General features: G+C 57.1%; 1 protein-coding gene and 1 long non-coding RNA gene across 7 annotated transcripts in view; one reads left to right on the top strand and one right to left on the bottom strand.

The window, feature by feature from the left end:
- Positions 1-3,238: 3,238 nt before the first annotated feature.
- LOC144378225 (uncharacterized) lies at positions 3,239-4,936 on the bottom strand. The gene is made up of 2 exons (XR_013439930.1): positions 4,801-4,936; positions 3,239-4,382 (listed from the first exon to the last, which is right to left on the bottom strand). It is a non-coding gene; the product is annotated as an uncharacterized LOC144378225 (long non-coding RNA).
- Positions 4,868-17,482, top strand: part of Zbtb46 (zinc finger and BTB domain containing 46) — a 74,898-nt gene continuing 62,283 nt past the window's right edge. For 3 of the 6 annotated variants that reach the window (XR_013439926.1, XM_078052206.1, XM_078052204.1), the window contains exon 1: positions 5,409-5,603. The gene's annotated coding sequence lies outside the window, so the exon portion shown is untranslated. Of the gene's footprint in view, positions 5,004-5,407; positions 5,604-17,482 lie in introns of those variants that run through there. The other 3 variants (XM_005325337.5, XM_078052205.1, XM_078052207.1) reach the window with 3 other exon arrangements.

Genomic DNA, 17,482 nt, shown 5'->3' with positions numbered 1-17,482 from the left:
TTGAGGTGAGGTGCCCTTCTCCCCACTTCACAGCAAGGGTACCTCATCCACACCCTCACCTGGTGATGCTAACCTGGATCACCTGGGTAAAACTGTGCCTGCCAGGTATCCTGGCCACAGAGGTCCTCTCTGTCCCTTTCTTGGCCCTATTCTTTAGAAGAGATCCCAAAGCCCATTCCACACTGCAGGTGTGTGTGGTGCTAATCACCTGTTGGAGGGGGAGAGCCTGCAGGTACCACTGCAGGTATCATTGGAGGCTGCAGGGAAGGTTTATTTTTCTAGCACTTCTGGCTCATCCTCTTTTCCCCACGCTCACTCCGACTTGGGTGTGGCCCAGCACAGGCAGCTCTGGCCTTTATCTGACCAGTGGGTGATCATATAAATGAAGTTGAGGCCACTTGTTGGCCCCACTCAGGCCTGGGCCTCTGTGCACCCACCAGGGGACCCCATTGGACCTCTTCTGGTGGGAGGGGAGGGTCTGCATCCCTGGAGAGAGGCTCCATCCACAGGCCTCTGGGGGCCCCAGTCACAAGCCTTCTCCCTCTCCCAGGCCCCAGCTGGGAGGGAGGGCCACAAGGGTCCTGGGTAAGTGCTTCCCCTCCCCACTTGGGGAGATTCCTGGCACACAGTAGGTTCTTAGCAAACATACCCTGTCTTTTCCATTCTTCCCAGGGCCAGCCTGACCCAACATGCTGACACAGCTCCCAGTACCTCCTCCCCTAGTGTGTCCCAGCCTGAAGGGCTGGCTGTCCCCAAAGAACAGGGACACAGGGTGAGCCAGGTGTCCCTTCTCCTGCAGTGCTATCTGCCTAGTGATCACCAGCCTGTGCCAGGAAGGCCCCTGGGGAGGCCAGGACTGAGCCCAGCCCCCATGGTCCTGCCAGTGCAGACTCAGATGGAATTTCAACCCCAGGCTCGCACCTGCAAGGGGCAGCAGTGCCTCCTTCTAACACCGCCAGGACCCATTTTAGGGTTGTAATGTGCCCAAGGCTCTGCTGGGGCTGAGGACAGAGTCTAGTGGACTCCATGAGGAAGGGGGTGGGTGTCAGGTGAGTATCTCCTCCAATGGAAGTGACCCGTCATGGGGACCATGGGATGAATGAGGAAAGGGGGCTATGAGGAGGAAGAGGGGCAGCCAAGCCAGGGCCAGCACCCCAGAGAGAGGCCTGTTGGGGATCCTCCCAGGGTCTGTGGTCAGGCCAAGCTGTTGGCACACCCTCAGAGGAGAGACCCACGCACAAGCCCAGCTCCATGCCTCAGCCTGGTCACGACCCACTTGAGGACACCTGCTTGGTCCTGCTAGGGCCCTGGCTGCTTCCTACCACTGTGCTGGGCTCAGCCACGGCAGCAGGCACTGTCAGGCTGCCCTTCCCCTCTGTCTGCTGGGCTCTGGGACCCCAGCCCCTTCACTTTCTTCCCCTACCCTCCAACACCGCTCTCTGTTCTGGGGCCCTTAGCACCTCCCCCGCCAGGCACAAGGCAGGTGTGGCCTCACCCTAACCTGGCTGGAGGTGGGGAAGCCTGGAATGCAGAGCTGTGGTGCTGGGCCGGTGGTGGGAGCAGGGACTGGGAAGGAGGGCTGACAGTTGGCAGTACTACTTTGGAAGGACGGCTGGGGGTGAGTGAGTGCTTGGAACAGAGATGGGGCGACAGTTGGCGGTGGCAGCTGGAGTGGCAGTTGGGGCTTGGCAGGGGCACAGGACTGCAGGGCAGTTGGGGTGGGGCAGCCACAGGGTTGGCAGGTAGCCCCTGGCCCAGAGCAGCTCTGGAGGGTGGTCTTGGGGAGGCCTGGGCATGAGGGCAGGGCCAGCTGGCCCTGGACCTGGCCAAGCTATGCCTAGGAGGAGGCCCACCTCACTCCAGCCTGGGTGAGGCACTCTCCCCAGCCCATGGGTGTGGCATAGCTGCAGCCCAAGGCCAACCTTCCATCCACAAGCAGGACCCAGGATGACGTGGAGTGGGCGGTCCCCTGGGCAGCCCAGTATCCTCAGCCCGCAGTGGGTGTCTGCTTCTCCGCCCTGCTCTCTGCCTTTCTCTCTGGGCTTCCAGCAGAGGCCTGGAGAGGACAGGGACAGGTTATGGGCAGTTCCCTGGGAGGGGGCAGGACTCCCAGGGCTGTTGCCATGGGGACGGCTGAGCAACACCACTGGCTGGAGAATAAACAGGCAGGTTCTCTGACCAGTGACTGAGACAAAGAAAGGCACAGAAAATCCTGCTGGAGTGGCTGGGGAAGATGGGGATGGTGAAGGCCCTGGCAATGGCAGAGAGGGTGGGGTGCCCCCCAGGACACTCGGAAGGAAGACAGGAAGGGATATTTGCTGTTTCTTTGTAATTTTCTCTTCCAAAGCTCCTCCCAGTGCGTTCTTCACAAAAGCAGCCCCTGAGAGGAGACAGGCACCTGGCACAGGGCTGTACCCCTCCCTCCTCCTCTGCCCTACTGCAGCCCACGATGGGGGTGGGAGGCAGGCAGCCAGCTGGCGGAGCGTGGCGCAGGGGTCTCTAAGCTCAGGTCTGCAAAGCTGTATGTGCAGCTCGCCAGCCATGTGACTCTCCCACCGAGGCTGGCTCCTATGGAGTCAGTCCAGGTCCCCGGGGCCAAGAGGGCACATTCTGAGGAGCTGGCATCAGCAAGCACACCGGTGGCAAGAGCAGCTTCTACACACTGCCCCACACCCTGGCTCCTCAGAACGCCTGGCCCGTTGCTGCTCACTCCTTGCAGCTTTGGGGTGTCCCTAGGCAGGACCAAACATGCTCACACAGGTGGCTGGAGTGGCTTTCCTAGATGACCACACCACACAGTAAGGACAAGAGTGATCTGCAGGGCCTTGGCTGCCCATTTGCTTGCCTGTCTTGTCCATCCATTTGTTGAGGGCAGGGACCATGTACAATCCCTGGAGGCCAGGATGCCTGGGGCAGAGTGCCTCTGAAGCCCATCACATACACCCATCCCCTCGATTTCCAGACCTGCCTTCAGGGCGGAGCGGCCTGTGTCCATGAGAAGCCTGTGGCTGTCAGGCACCAGCAACCAGGGACTGCAGTGAGAGAGGGGTGATCCAGTCTGGCATCTGTCTGCCTTGAGTCTGGTTCCCAGCAGTGCTGTGGGTGCTGGGCCTGATGAAGGCAGGGCTCCTTGGCCATGCAGCACACTGACCCACCAGAACACACATCTAGGTGGCACACAGTCCAAGTGATGTATCCCCCACCCTGCTGCCCAGAGGCTGAAGTTGCCATTTTCTGCTTTTGTTTTTAAATATAAAGAAGTTTATTATCTCTCGGAACAACAAAGGTGTGGAAATGGGGTGGCTTTAGGCATAGGTTGATCAGGGCTGTTTCTGGGGCTCGATCTTGGTTTTGCCTTTTCAAAGTGTTGACTTTATGTCCACGCTGCTTGACTTGCTGTTGGCTCTTGGCACAGGAAAGTGAAAATCTTGGTCTTTAGTCACTGGTGAAGGGTGCGAATCAGAAGTGGGGTCCCTCTGTCCTGGCTTGTCCTAAGACCCAATAAGAGCAGAGAGGCAGCCCTGGCCTGGCAGGTGGAATGGGCCTTGCAGTGGTGAGACAGACCTCATTCTCACCTGCAGCCTCTTGAGCAATGACTGAGCACCAGAATGCTCTGGCAAGGCAGCATCCACTGCTCTACAGTCCTGCATGGAACATGGACATGGCACCCAAACACTGTCATCCTCCCCACCATTTTGGGAAAAACGGGGTGTCTCTGAGCAAGGAGATGACATAAGAGGTCTCTCCCTGCTTCACTTCCTCCTATGGGCTCCAACGGAGCTCCAGGTTAGGGGGTAGTAGGGGCTGAGTGGCTATGTGCAGACAGTGTCCTCTGCCTCCTCAAAGGGAAGAGGCAGGTGACCAGTCAGAACCTCTTGGAGGCCTAGAGGCAGCCACTTCTCAGGGTGACTGTGCCCAACCCCCACTTCCTAAGGGCCAGAGACACTTGGGTTCATCCCAAGTGGGTCCTCCAGCAAAGAGGCTGGGGATGGTGTTTCCTGGACCCGCAGTGCCAGCTCAGGCGGCTGGCGAGAGAGGCTGGGGCGGGGGCGTCTGCACAGCCTTCCCCAGGCGCCGCGGAGCAGTGAGGGAGTGTCCCAGCCTTCCATCGCTGGCTGCCAGACCTCGGCTCGCCCTTGCTCTCTCAAGGAGAATTTCCCCCAGCCTGCCCTCCCACTGCCGCCGGGTGAATGCCTCCTTACACATTCAGAGAAAGCCTCCATCATGGCCCGTCGCCTCCCACCTCCCGAGGAATTCCGCGGCGCTGGCCCCGCAGGGAGGCAGGGCGCGGACCGCCGGGAGCTTTGCGATTGGTTGACCTAGCGGAGCTCGACTCCTTGGCGTGGCTGGCCGGCCACAGGCTCACCTCCCTTCCCGCCGTGCTGGGGGGGAGGAAACGAGGTGGCCTTTACCCCCGCGCAGACCAGCCAGGAATGCGGGGCCGAGCTCCCCATTCTGTCCGCCCGAGGGCAGCGGAGGCGAGAGGGGGAGGCGCTGGTCTCACCACGCCACTGGGGGCGGGGGTGGGAAGAGACACATCTGGGGCGGCACAAATAGCGATCGGATTGCCGGCTGGAGAATCCGAGCAAAACCCGGAGCAAAACCCGGGCCGTTTGCCTTCCGCCCCTTCCCAAGCCCCGCGCCCCACGGGTCGACTACACCACGAAAAGACCTAAGAGCCACTGCTCATAATTGGCCAAAACCCAGCCCCAGTGGCGGGCATAGCCACGTGGCCAGCGCCCCAAGGTGCGCCCATCCCCGGGTGCATCGAGGTCCCTCGATGGTGGGGGCGCGCGGTACCCAGGCTCTCCCGGGCATTGCGCCACCGGCGGCCTTGGAGCATCTGGGCGTCCTGCGCTCCGAGGCTCGTCTATCCACCGGTGCTGGTGAGAAAGTCGCGAAGTTTGCCAGATGCGCGCACCTCGACGGCGCGTCGGGGTTCGGGGACGACCGGTGACCGGAGGACCAGCGCGCTCCAGGAACAGGCGCGTAGGCAACGCCAGGTGCGCTGTCCCCAGGGCCGGGCGCCCTCGCCCAGCCGGCCTCTCCCATTGGGTGGTCTCCCCGCTGCCCGACACCCACGGGGAAGGGACGCGCGGGCCGGGGACCCCCACAGCGCCGCCCCAGTGCCCGCCAGCCAGGGGAGGGGGCTTCCCACAATGCCCAGCGAGCTTCAGCCGGCACTTCCGCTGTCCGGCCGCCACGGGGGGGGGGCGTGCAGACCGACTGCCGCGCTGCCCCCGCCAGCCCGCTGCGCGGAGTCGCCGGGCGAGGGGCGGGGCGGCGGCCGGCGGCGGGGGCGGGGCCGGGGCGGTGGCCGCGGCCCGGAGCAGCGCGGGCCAATCAGCGGCAGGCGGGCGCGCGCCGGGGGCGGGGTCAGGGTCCGCGGGCGGGGCGCGCGCGGGCGGCGGGCCGCGGGGCTGGAGCGGCGCGGGGGCGCGCGCCGGCCTGACGGACGGACGGACGGACCGGCGGGCGGACCGAGCAGCCCCGGCGAGCACGCAGCTCGGACCCGCCCGCACGCAGCGCTCGCCCGCGGCAGCGGCTATCACCGGCGCCGGTCCGGCGGCCCCGGCGCCCGCCCGCGCCCCATGGGGTCACAGGTAAGCGGCGCCGGCTCATTGTCCGCGCGGCCGGGCCGGCGTACCGTGGCGGGGCCGGGCCGGGCCGGGCCGGGACGCTGTAGCCCGGCCGCTCCGAGCCTGGCGCGCCCCCGCCCCACCGCCCGCCACGCCCCGCCCCGCGGGGGCGCCCTACCGGGGGCGATGGGCGCCCGGCGGAGACTATGGGCGGCGCGCCGACCCCGGCCGCGGGTCCCGACCTGAGTGGCGTGGGCGGGGCGGCGGGGGGCATGGATCCCCGCGGGGCTGAGAGCGGAGGTGGCGGCGGCCGCGGGCTGCCCGGCCCCTCGGCCCCCGGCACCTCCTGCCGCCGCGGTCCCTCCCCCGTCACCTCCGAAAGGGGAATTTTCCAGCTGGTAATTTCTGCTGCGTCAACGCCCGGCCCCGGGAGGCAACCCGGGGGCGTCCCGCGCCCCCCGCCCGCGCCGCTCCGCTCGTCCTCCGCCCGCGCCGCGGAGCCGCACCCGGACCCGCCCGCGCCGAGTTTGCCAAGAGTCGGAACTGCGGGAGGTGGGAGCAGGCAGGTCTCCGCACCCTGCGGGGCCTTGGGGGTCATTGTCTTCCCAGAAGCCGGACGCCGGCCCAGTCTCCATTTTAATCACGGGCCGAACCCGGGCACAGGGCCCTGGCGCCGGGCGGCAAGGGGCGCGCAGAGAAGACGCGGCGCGCGGAGCGCACGGGGAGCGCGGAGGGAGAGGGGTCCGCTGCGAGCCGCGTCTTTGTTTCCCTGTAAATAGACATGTCAGTTTCACCGGGTAGCGCAAGACAGTGTCTGACAACTCAATCCCAAGGGCAAATGGGGAATTTTCTGCGCCAGAGGGAGGGCTCTGGCCAATTGGGGTTCCCCCGTTCCTCCAAGAATTTCACTGTTTGAAAGATTAAAAGGAACTATATACAATAGGGCTGGACTGTGGAGCCCGAGGGCAAGCCAAATGGGGCGCAGAACAGGTAATTTCTTACATCGAAGAAATATAAACAAAAGAAAGTTTGACTGAGATTCTTAGGGAATTTCAGTGGCATTGGCGCTACAATCTCAGCGGAGCTCTTGGCGAGGGTTATACTGGCAAGATTGTTATCTGCATTGTTTAAAGAAATGCTAATTAGGAAACGGTTCACTAGCAGCCGGTGCGGACACCTGTGCTTGGAGTGCTCCTGTGCCTCAGAGTGGTATAGTTGCAGAGTGTTTCCCGAAGGCTGTGTCGTCGAGGCTAACTTTCCGTGTTTGGTAACACTGGTGGATCCACTCTGTTGCTGGCCTTCGCTTTACCAGTGTAAGGCAGTATTTCCACTCAGCAAGAGTGGAAAATAGTTTGTTCATCAAAAGGAGACATATAGACGCAAACGGTAGTATTTTATCATAGGATTCTTACATTTGTTATAACTTTGTGATAGTATTAGATATTTTGAAAACTTTGAGGTCCCAGTCTTGTTATTACCGAAAAGATCAGGTGAAAAATGGGAATATTTAGGCGAAAGCTTTTTAGATACAAGTAGGAATTTAACACTGTGTCCCCTAAAAAGCTTGTGATTGTTTCCATATCCTTTACTGAAGGGAAGAGGGGTTATTGTGGATTTCTCTTAAGAGTAGTGGAATACCTCACTGGAATGTCTAGAAATCCAAAATTCAATGTTGCCTCAGGCCTGCCTGGGGACAGCATTTAATTAAGCCTCTCACTGACAGTATCCTGCATGTAAGAGTTTTGTTTTTCGTAGAGAACTTTTGTTCAGGTTTAGCTGCTTTTGCCAGAACATAGGTTGTCCTGGTACTCAGGCTTCAGTCCCCTCCCCTTTCTGACTGGGACTGGTTGGCTGTTACATGGGGGCACTTGTCCCCTTGACATTGTATCCCCACTTGAATCATACCGGGGTCAGGTTGTCCCATGGCCTGTGGCTTCCCAGGTCCCTTGGTCACAAGTAGCACAGACATTAAGGCAAACCAGGTACAGTGGTAGCACTGCTCCACAGGTGCAGAGAAACGCCACAAAGCATGGACACTGGTTATTGTCTGGAGATGTTTTATTTACAAACACTGTTAAACCGAATTAAATGTCAATAGTGAACTTCCCAGCACTGTCCTTATGTGGGGTTCTTCAAATTAGGGAAATTGGGCCACTCTGTCCCTGTGGTCTGTGTTTCTGGGGCGGCTGCTCAGCTGTGGTGCTCTGTGCTTCATCAGAGGTCTTAGACCAGCCTCCAGGAACTTAGGAACCCACTTAGTGCATGGTGCTTAGAGTGCACCACCAGCTGGGGAATTTGAGCTGACTCTCTCACGTGCCACCACTTTCTGTGCTCAGGCGCCCTCTTAGCTGCTGGTATGAGAGGAAAGTTCTAGAAACCATTGCTCCCTTACATGCCCACACTAGTGTTCCAGCACTTACTTTGGGAAATTCTGTTTGGGGGACTGTATCTTCTTGCCCAACTATTGTTCTCATAAAAAATGTGGACTTGGGCTGGGGATGTGGCTCAAGCGGTAGCGCGCTGGCCTGGCATGCGTGCGGCCCGGGTTCGATCCTCAGCACCACATACCAACAAAGATGTTGTGTCCACCGAGAACTAAAAAATAAATATTAAAAATTCTCTCTCTCTCTCTCTCTCTCTCTCCTCTCTCTCACTCTATCTTTAAAAAAAAAAAATGTGGGCTTTATCCTCTGCTCTGATGTGTGTGCTTTACCATAAGTTCTCTGGAGTGATGCAGATTCTTAGTTCCCCTGAGACTCTGTGCCTTTCTGTGGGGGAAGAAAGAAGATCCCTGTGGTCGCTGGAGTTTCTGAGTCGCTGCACCCCAGGAAGAAGTGGAAGATGCAATAGCATCATGATCAAGGCCACAGACTTACGTCTTTGACGTCTTTGAAATACGTCCTCTTGTTCCAGTCTTGGTTTCCTGCCTCTGGCTGCAGCTCTGGTTTTGGCATGGCTGGAGCTTGTGCGGAGCCTTGGGACTGAGACTGCAACCTATGGGTCTCCTCCCTTTTGGCGGTTCTCAGACACTTTGCCTGCTTTTGCACTCTCAGGTGGTACTGTGGTTTGCTAGTGGTGGGAGAATGTACCTGACCATGTTGCTTGTAGGTGGAAAGTGGAAAGCCCTTTCTAACAGATGAGTTCTTCTATGCAGGGTTAAAACTAGCAGGTTCCTCAGATTTGATCTGAGTCTGACTTTTGTAGGATTTTCTGTTGGATGTTGAAATCAGCAGTACCATTTAACTCTAACTTAGATTTTAAAATTACTATGTTGTGTTTTTGGGGTGTTTAATTTTTTCCCTCTGGTGCTTGGGATGGAACCCAGGGCCTTGGGCATGTTAGGCAACATGACTTGGATTAAACTGGGCCTTGGGGGATGGCTGAGAACCTCAGTGTATTTTTCAGCAGCACTGACAGCGCTTTTTGTGTTTCCACAGATGTACCTTTGAGCTGTGTTAGAGATACCCAGGGTTTTCCTGACCACTCCTTGGGGTTCTTGAGGTCCTGCTGTGCACCAACCTTCAGGTCGGGTTGGGGACAGAGTGCCAGTGGTCTGTGGGCATACGGCAGGGGGCACTTAGGGACCACTGATGTGATGTGGTCAAAGAGGTGGGAGAGAGCCACCTTGAGGACTGGAAAAGGATAGAGTGGACACAGACTGTAGGGTGTGGAGGGGCATGTGTCTGTCCAAGGCACCTGAGCCAGGGCTCCAGAGAACTGCATCTGACATGTTTTATGAGTGTGGTCTGCCCATGAGGGCAGGCTGGAGGGGGCAGCTGTGGGGGTGGCATGAGAAGGGATGTGTTCTCCACTGCACCATTCAGAGCTCTTGCTGCAGCCCACAGTCCCTTCCCATGAGTCATACTGGGAGACCCCTCATCCTTTTTGGAGAGCTTGCAGAAGCAGTTCCTTCCCTGCCTAGAGCTGGGTGCTCAGGTGCCCCAGATGGGCCCAGTTTTTCTTGCTTTCCCTGTCTGCTTGTGGCTCTCTGATTTGCTAACACCTCTGTCTTTCCAGCTGCCTGCAGGTCGCAAATGATCCATGAGTGTGTGTGTGAAAGATGGGTTTTTTAAAATGTCTTAATTTGCACAAAAGTTGGACAGCGTCACTGCTTTTACGGGACACAGATCGACTTCTGTTTATGAGACAGTTTTGTTTCATTCATGGCTTTATCTCTCTCCTTCCAACCACTGCAAGAAACGAGGCCTCTCTCTCTTAGTGGGAACCCTCTCCTTCACCAGCAGCGTTCAGGTGTGCAGGGGTCTCTGTAGAGGTTTGCAACAAGGCACCGCCTGCATCTTGGGCTGGGATGGCAGGCGCAGGTCTGTGTGCTGAGACAGGCCCTGCCTCTCGTAGGTCTGTCAGATGCATACCTAAAAATGACCTTTGAAGAGAAAGTCTTAGTCTTCATAATCTTGTCCTGGTGCAGCCCTTTTTGATTTTTTTTTTTTTTGACCGAGTCTTGCTAGGTTGCCCAGCTCGCCTCAGATTTGCAATCCTTCTGCCTCAGCCTCCCGAGCAGGTGGGTGACAAGCATGGCCACTGCTCCAGCCCTGCCTGTTTGGATTTTTTTTTTTTGGTACAAGGGATTGAACCCAGGGTTGCTTAACCACTGAGCTACATCCCAACCCTTTTTTATATTTTATTTAGAGACAGAGTCTTCGCTGAGTTGCTACTTGCCTCACTAAGTTTCTGAGGCTGGCTTTGAACTTGTGATCCTCTTGCCTCAACCTCCTGAGTGGGTTTACAGGCATGTGCCACATTCACTTGAATCTTTTTTTTTTGGTGGTGCTAGGGATTGAACCCACAGCCTTGTGCATGCGAGGCAAGCACTCTACCAACTGAGCTATATCCCCAGCCCTCCTTTGAATCTTAAGATAGGTTTGTGATGTGCTGTTCTCATCGACCCATTGAGCACTGAAGCCTGAACAGCAGCATGCTTTGATTTAGGAAGTTCAAAATCAGCTTAGGAATTTTGGTAGGAAGCAGAAATTACACAGCTTCATTTAAAGGTGGAGAATGAACTGACTGAAGAGGTGACCCTGCAGGTGAGAATGGTGCTCGGGTTCGTCATCATCCTCTGGCCACAGAATGCTGCCGTCTGCTCCAGGGGAGCCTGCCTAGGTGAGTGTAGACCAGCTCAACTTCTGAGGTGTTCCTCATGCCTAGACTCCACCTGTGAGGTGGTCACCCATCCAAGGAAGCTGCTGCTCGCCTGATACCCTGCCAGCTCGTTTGTAAGAGGCACGTGTACCACCCAAGCCTCCTTCCACTCAAACCCCCACCTTTCTAGATGTAATCTGGTCATTCCCAGCTCCGGGGAGAGGTCCACTCCCTGGCTGACATGCCTATTGACAAAGAAAATGAAGCAGTCATGCAGACTGTGGACATGCATTTTTGAGAGGACAGAGTTCGGGAGAGGAATCAGGATTGGAAGATGCAGAAAGGAGAATTGCTTCGGGGAGTGTCTGGCCAGGGCACAGTGTCCAGCATGGCACCTGTCCTCCCTCACATTGGTTCCTGGATGGCGGTAGCCATGCTCCCTGTGCTTTTTCACTTTGCGTCTCCTGAGCAGCAGTTACTGGCAGGCTGGGCATCTTCCTGAGGACACCTCACAGCTCCAGGTGCTGCCAGTCCTGCTGGGGAACTGAGCCCAGTCTCGGCCGGTCAGGGGACCTGAAGAGCTCGAGCCCTGGAGGGCCTCTGCCTTCTCCTCTTGGACCCCTCGGCTCCACGCCTGGCTTTGTGTGTGCACACGCAGGTCAGCTTGGGGCCTTTCTGACTTCGGTGATGGAAACTGAGTCCCGTGTGCCATACCGCTGAGCTACATCCCAGGCTTTATTTTTTTCTTTTCTTGAGGCAGGGCCTCACTGAGTTGCCCAGGCTGGCCTAAAACTTGAATCCCCATGCCTGAGCCTCCTAGTCGCTGGGATGACAGGTGTGGTCAACATGCCCGGCTTCTGGGGAGAAATTTCTAAAGCTTCCAGCAAATTCCCATTGGGGTCTGTTTACACTTGAGAAGGCTGTGTCCCTGGTGAGCACCCTAGGTCACTTCAGGGCTCCCAACTCTGTGTGGCCCTCACGCTCCACCGGGACCCTCTAGGGCCCTTGGGTTTGATACTTCAATCTCCCTGCCTGATTCAGACATGGCGCCAGTGCTCTCCTGGTGTTCACAGCAGTAAGAATTCACAGTGGAGTGGAGTGGCAAGTGGATTTTTCCTATGGAAACCTTATGTAAGAGAGAGTCAAAACGCCGTTGTTTCTCACCTTGGCCAGTAAATAGGTGGCTCTTCCTGACCAGGAAGGCTCAGGCAGGCCACCACCTGCTCTGTGTGGTTCACAAAGTGCTGTGTGGCCGTTTGTGATTTTCCAGCTCTGAAGGGAAACTAAGGAAGTCAGGATATTGAAAACTTCAGGGGCAGCTGGGTAGCATGGTGCATACCTGCCATCCCCGATACTCAGGAGGAGAAGCCAGATTGAGCAATTTAGCAAAACCCTATCTAAAAATAAAATAAAAAGGGCTGGGGATTCAGTTCAATGGTGGGGATGCAGTTCAGTAGTGAGGCACCCCTGGTTAATCCAGTGCCCAAAGCCAAAACCAAAACAAAGCAAAACACCAAACAGAAATTCCTCCACAGTTACTAAACATGCTAATGCCCTTGTCTGAAGCAAATGAAACATTTTAGGTGAATGTCACTCTTTGCACTTTAAATGTTTCTGTTTAGCATCATGTTGTTAAAAATGTGTCTGGGGGCTGGGGATGTGGCTCAGTGGTAGAGTGCTCACTTTGCACATGTGCGGCCCTGGGTTCGATCCTCAGCACCACATAAAAATAAATAAAGTAAAGGTAAAAAAAAAAAATTAAAAGTGTGTCTGTATGTCATCCATTGTCGCTTTTGCCTTTGGTGGTACTTGGGTGGATAGGTGACAGGAGAGCTCATTCCTCATTGCTGGCTGTCATATAGGAAATGTTTGTGTTATTCTGTTGCTTTGCTTGAAGACTGGCTCTTTATGCTCAGGTGTCTTGAATTTTTCGGAAACCATCAGACCTGAACCCCTTGAGTGGCCCACTAAGCAGCTGGACAGAGGGGTTTTCCATGTCGGGTTCATGTAGACTTTTCCAGTCTTTCTCTTGTGTGCTGGTGGAGGAGACAAGGAGGCACTTCTAACATCCGCTGTGGTCAAGGCCCTTTTCACAGATGCCCAGGCTTTGGAGGAAGTAACCCTTTGGGAGGTGGTCCTGCCAGATCCTTTGCTTCTTCTCTTGGTCTGGCATCTTGATCACTATTGCTGTTTTTTAAAATCTGCTTAGCATTGTGGAAATTGCCAGAGATCCTGGGAAAGGGAGAGTGGGAGGTTCCAAAATCTCTGCTATGTGTGGCTTTGCGAGGCTGTGTCCAGTGACAATTTTTTTTGGGTGGAGCAGAGTCACAAATGCTCACCAGCACCTGTGCATGGCCTGCAAGTGCCTAGAAGTGGGGCCAGGGCTGAGAAACATGCCTTCACTTGGGTGAGGGCTGTGGCCCAGCATAGTGCCTGCCCCTGTGTCCGTGGGCTCCATGCGGCTGATGGCGAGCTCATTCTTTATTCAAGCAGGTTTCTCTGCTTCGCAAGGAAAGCACTGTGAGCACTGAGCTTGATACCTCCTTGGGCCTGTGAGGCAGCGTAGGAAACTGCAAGCTGGCCGGAGGCCATCTGTTGCTTGTGTAGTGCAGGCTGTGTCTTGGGTCTGGGGCAGCCTCAGTCCACCTTCCCCTGCAGAGCTACCCCCAGAGCAGCCGGCCAGTGTTGCATGCATTGCTTCTCAAGCAGGTGACGCGCTGCACATCTGTCCCATTGCAGCCCATTTGGAAGGGCTCTGACTCTGGGCATCCTGCACTCGGAGTGACTTTGCCACATGTTTCCTGTGTGACTTTGCATAGCACACACCTCCCTTCAGGTGAAGGTGGCCTGTGGAGAGCCTCATAAGACTCACCCTTAAAGCAGGACACAGTAGCACATGCCTGTAATTATAGCCACTGGGAGGCTGAGGCAGGAGGCTCTCAAGTTCCAGGCAAGACTCAACAACTCAGTGAGGTCCTGTCTCAAAACAAAAGTAAAAAATGGCTGTAGGGGACCGGGCTACAGCTCAGCAGTAGAGTGTTCGCCTAGCATGCGGGAGGCCCTGGTTTCTATCCTCAGCACCACGTAAAGTAAATAAATAAAAATAAAGGTATTGTGCTCATCTACAACAAAAACGTGTTTTTTTAAAAAAATTAAAAGGGCTGGGGATGTGGCTCTGTGATAGAACCCCTGGATTCAGGCCCCAGTACCCTCAAGAAGTACTGAATCAGAATGTGGTGGTGGACTGTGGCCCAGGATGAAAACCACTAGCCTCCCATCTCAGATGGCCTCTGCTGTGCTGTGGGGCAACTGGGGTGCTGCAGACCGCTGTTCATATGCTTCCTGTGGCTGACAGACCGAGGGTCCCCGGACGGTGGCTGAAGATGGCAGAGATTTACCTGGTGTCGGTCAGCTTCCGCCCTCCCGAAGCTCTGGGGAGGACCCTCCCTGCCCCTTCCGGCTTCAGGCCTTGGTGTGCCTGGCTGGTGGTCACATCTCCCAGTCTGCCCTGTCCTCCCCTGTGGGTATCCATGCTCCCCTTTCCTAGGGGTGGCAGTCATGGTGTGTTAAGTCGGGCTCATCTGAACTCACATCTGCAGAGACCCAGATTCCAAGTGCGGTCACATTGGACGGTGTGGGGTTCAGGCTCCCACAGACCCGCCTCACTGACACATTTCCATAGACCTCACTCAGTCTGCCTGGGAAGGCTTCTCTGGGTGTCATGAGCTGTTCCTTCTCAGGGCACCATGTCCCTGACAGAGCTGTTCTTTACAGCAGAGGTGCAGGTGACCACCATATTAAATAGTATGTCCCTTGGCAGGCAGGGTTCCTGGCGACGTGGCAGCCAGCAAACCGGCAAGCACCCTGTCGGGGGCAGCAGTGATGCGGAGACTGCGGTCTCAGCCTGCAGGGGGCTGTAGAGAGGCAGGGAGGGCCGGGCCTCCCACACTTCAGTGGGGGTGAGGAGAGAAGAGCCAGGTGTCTGGGCTGGCTTGGAGTAACTGTCACCGCCCCTTCTGCCTCCCTGTCTAAAGCAGGACTGTGTCCCCTCCTCCCAGCACCCCACTTGCATGGCTAATTGCCCTCGTGCCCTTCCTTCTCCCTGTGGGTTGGACCCAGAACCTTGTCTGTTTCTCTCCCTGGCCCTGGATAGCAGGTGAGACCAGTGCCCTTCATTTTTTTGGTACCCAGGGTACTTAACTACATGTCCTATCTCGAGCATGTTTTTATTTTTTATTTTGAGACATGGTCTCCTTAGGTGGCTTAGGGCTTCACGAAGTTGCTGAAGCTGCCTTTGAACTTGGGATCCTCCTGCTTCAGCCTCCCGAGTTACTGGGATCACAGTTTGCATGGCCAAATCTCAGAGCTCAGTAGTGCCTGACAGGTGGCCATGACCAGCCCAGAGCCCTGCCCTGGGAACTGGAGATGCCTGCCAACCCAGGCGGGTGGGGTCTCAGGCCTGGAGAAGTCCTTCCCTGAGGAGCCTGCAGGACATGCATGGGCTCCCACCTACCCACCGTCCGGTCTGCAGCACCCCGAGGTTTCCCACTCTATGTGTCTTGTCTGTGGCCTTGGAACAGAGGGGGGGCTCCCAGAAATGCTTCACTAGGCATGAAGTATCGGTTGTAGCCTGCCAGAGCTGCCCACAGCCCCACTGAGGAATTTCCTTCTGCTTTCAGAAGTAAGAGAACTGGGCTTTGGCTCCTTCTCTGTGAGGGGAGAAGAAAGCAGGTCTTTCCCTTGTCCTCTGGGGAGACCCCCACGGCAGTTCCCACTTCTAGGTAAAACCCACCGGTCCATGGGACTTATCACTTCTAGGTGAGGCCCCCCCATGGCAGTTCCCAGTTCTAGGTGAGACCCCCCCTTGGCAGTTCCCAGTTCTAGGTCAGACCCCCCCATGGCAGTTCCCAGTTCTAGGTGAGACCCCCCCCCGTGGCAGTTCTCAGTTCTAGGTCAGACCCCCCCATGGCAGTTCCCAGTTCTAGGTGAGACCCCCCCATGGCAGTTCCCAGTTCTAGGTGAGACCCCCCCCATGGCAGTTCCCAGTTCTAGGTCAGACCCCCCCTTGGCAGTTCCCAGTTCTAGGTGAGACCCCCCCCGTGGCAGTTCTCAGTTCTAGGTCAGACCCCCCCATGGCAGTTCCCAGTTCTAGGTGAGACCCCCCCATGGCAGTTCCCAGTTCTAGGTCAGACCCCCCCCGTGGCAGTTCTCAGTTCTAGGTCAGACCCCCCCATGGTAGTTCCCAGTTCTAGGTCAGACCCCCCCATGGCAGTTCCCAGTTCTAGGTCAGACCCCCCCCGTGGCAGTTCTCAGTTCTAGGTCAGACCCCCCCATGGTAGTTCCCAGTTCTAGGTCAGACCCCCCCATGGCAGTTCCCAGTTCTAGGTCAGACCCCCCCTTGGCAGTTCCCAGTTCTAGGTGAGACCCCCCATGGCAGTTCCCAGTTCTAGGTCAGACCCCCCCATGGCAGTTCCCAGTTCTAGGTAAAACCCACCGGTCCATGGGACTTATCACTTCTAGGTGAGACCCCCCCATGGCAGTTCCCAGTTCTAGGTGAGACCCCCCCTTGGCAGTTCCCAGTTCTAGGTCAGACCCCCCCTTGGCAGTTCCCAGTTCTAGGTCAGACCCCCCCTTGGCAGTTCCCAGTTCTAGGTGAGACCCCCCCATGGCAGTTCCCAGTTCTAGGTGAGACCCCCCCATGGCAGTTCCCAGTTCTAGGTGAGACCCCCCCTTGGCAGTTCCCAGTTCTAGGTCAGACCCCCCCATGGCAGTTCCCAGTTCTAGGTGAGACCCCCCCATGGCAGTTCCCAGTTCTAGGTCAGACCCCCCCATGGCAGTTCCCAGTTCTAGGTGAGACCCCCCCATGGCAGTTCCCAGTTCTAGGTCAGACCCCCCCATGGCAGTTCCCAGTTCTAGGTGAGACCCCCCCATGGCAGTTCCCAGTTCTAGGTGAGACCCCCCCTTGGCAGTTCCCAGTTCTAGGTGAGACCCCCCCATGGCAGTTCCCAGTTCTAGGTGAGACCCCCCCTTGGCAGTTCCCAGTTCTAGGTCAGACCCCCCCATGGCAGTTCCCAGTTCTAGGTGAGACCCCCCCATGGCAGTTCCCAGTTCTAGGTGAGACCCCCCCATGGCAGTTCCCAGTTCTAGGTGAGACCCCCCCATGGCAGTTCCCAGTTCTAGGTGAGACCCCCCCATGGCAGTTCCCAGTTCTAGGTGAGACCCCCCCATGGCAGTTCCCAGTTCTAGGTGAGACCCCCCCTTGGCAGTTCCCAGTTCTAGGTGAGACCCCCCCCATGGCAGTTCCCAGTTCTAGGTGAGACCCCCCCCGTGGCAGTTCCCAGTTCTAGGTCAGACCCCCCCATGGCAGTTCCCAGTTCTAGGTCAGACCCCCCCATGGCAGTTCCCAGTTCTAGGTCAGACCCCCCCATGGCAGTTCCCAGTTCTAGGTGAGACCCCCCCTTGGCAGTTCCCAGTTCTAGGTCAGACCCCCCCATGGCAGTTCCCAGTTCTAGGTGAGACCCCCCCATGGCAGTTCCCAGTTCTAGGTGAGACCCCCCCTTGGCAGTTCCCAGTTCTAGGTGAGACCCCCCCATGGCAGTTCCCAGTTCTAGGTGAGACCCCCCCTTGGCAGTTCCCAGTTCTAGGTCAGACCCCCCCATGGCAGTTCCCAGTTCTAGGTGAGGCCCCCCCTTGGCAGTTCCCAGTTCTAGGTCAGACCCCCCCATGGCAGTTCCCAGTTCTAGGTGAGACCCCCCCTTGGCAGTTCCCAGTTCTAGGTGAGACCCCCCCATGGCAGTTCC

This window comes from Ictidomys tridecemlineatus, chromosome 5, assembly GCF_052094955.1.
Source record: "Ictidomys tridecemlineatus isolate mIctTri1 chromosome 5, mIctTri1.hap1, whole genome shotgun sequence".
Taxonomy (NCBI): domain Eukaryota; kingdom Metazoa; phylum Chordata; class Mammalia; order Rodentia; family Sciuridae; genus Ictidomys; species Ictidomys tridecemlineatus.
The sequence above is the reverse complement of the archived record's forward strand: the minus strand, read 5'-3'. Positions and strand labels throughout refer to the sequence as shown.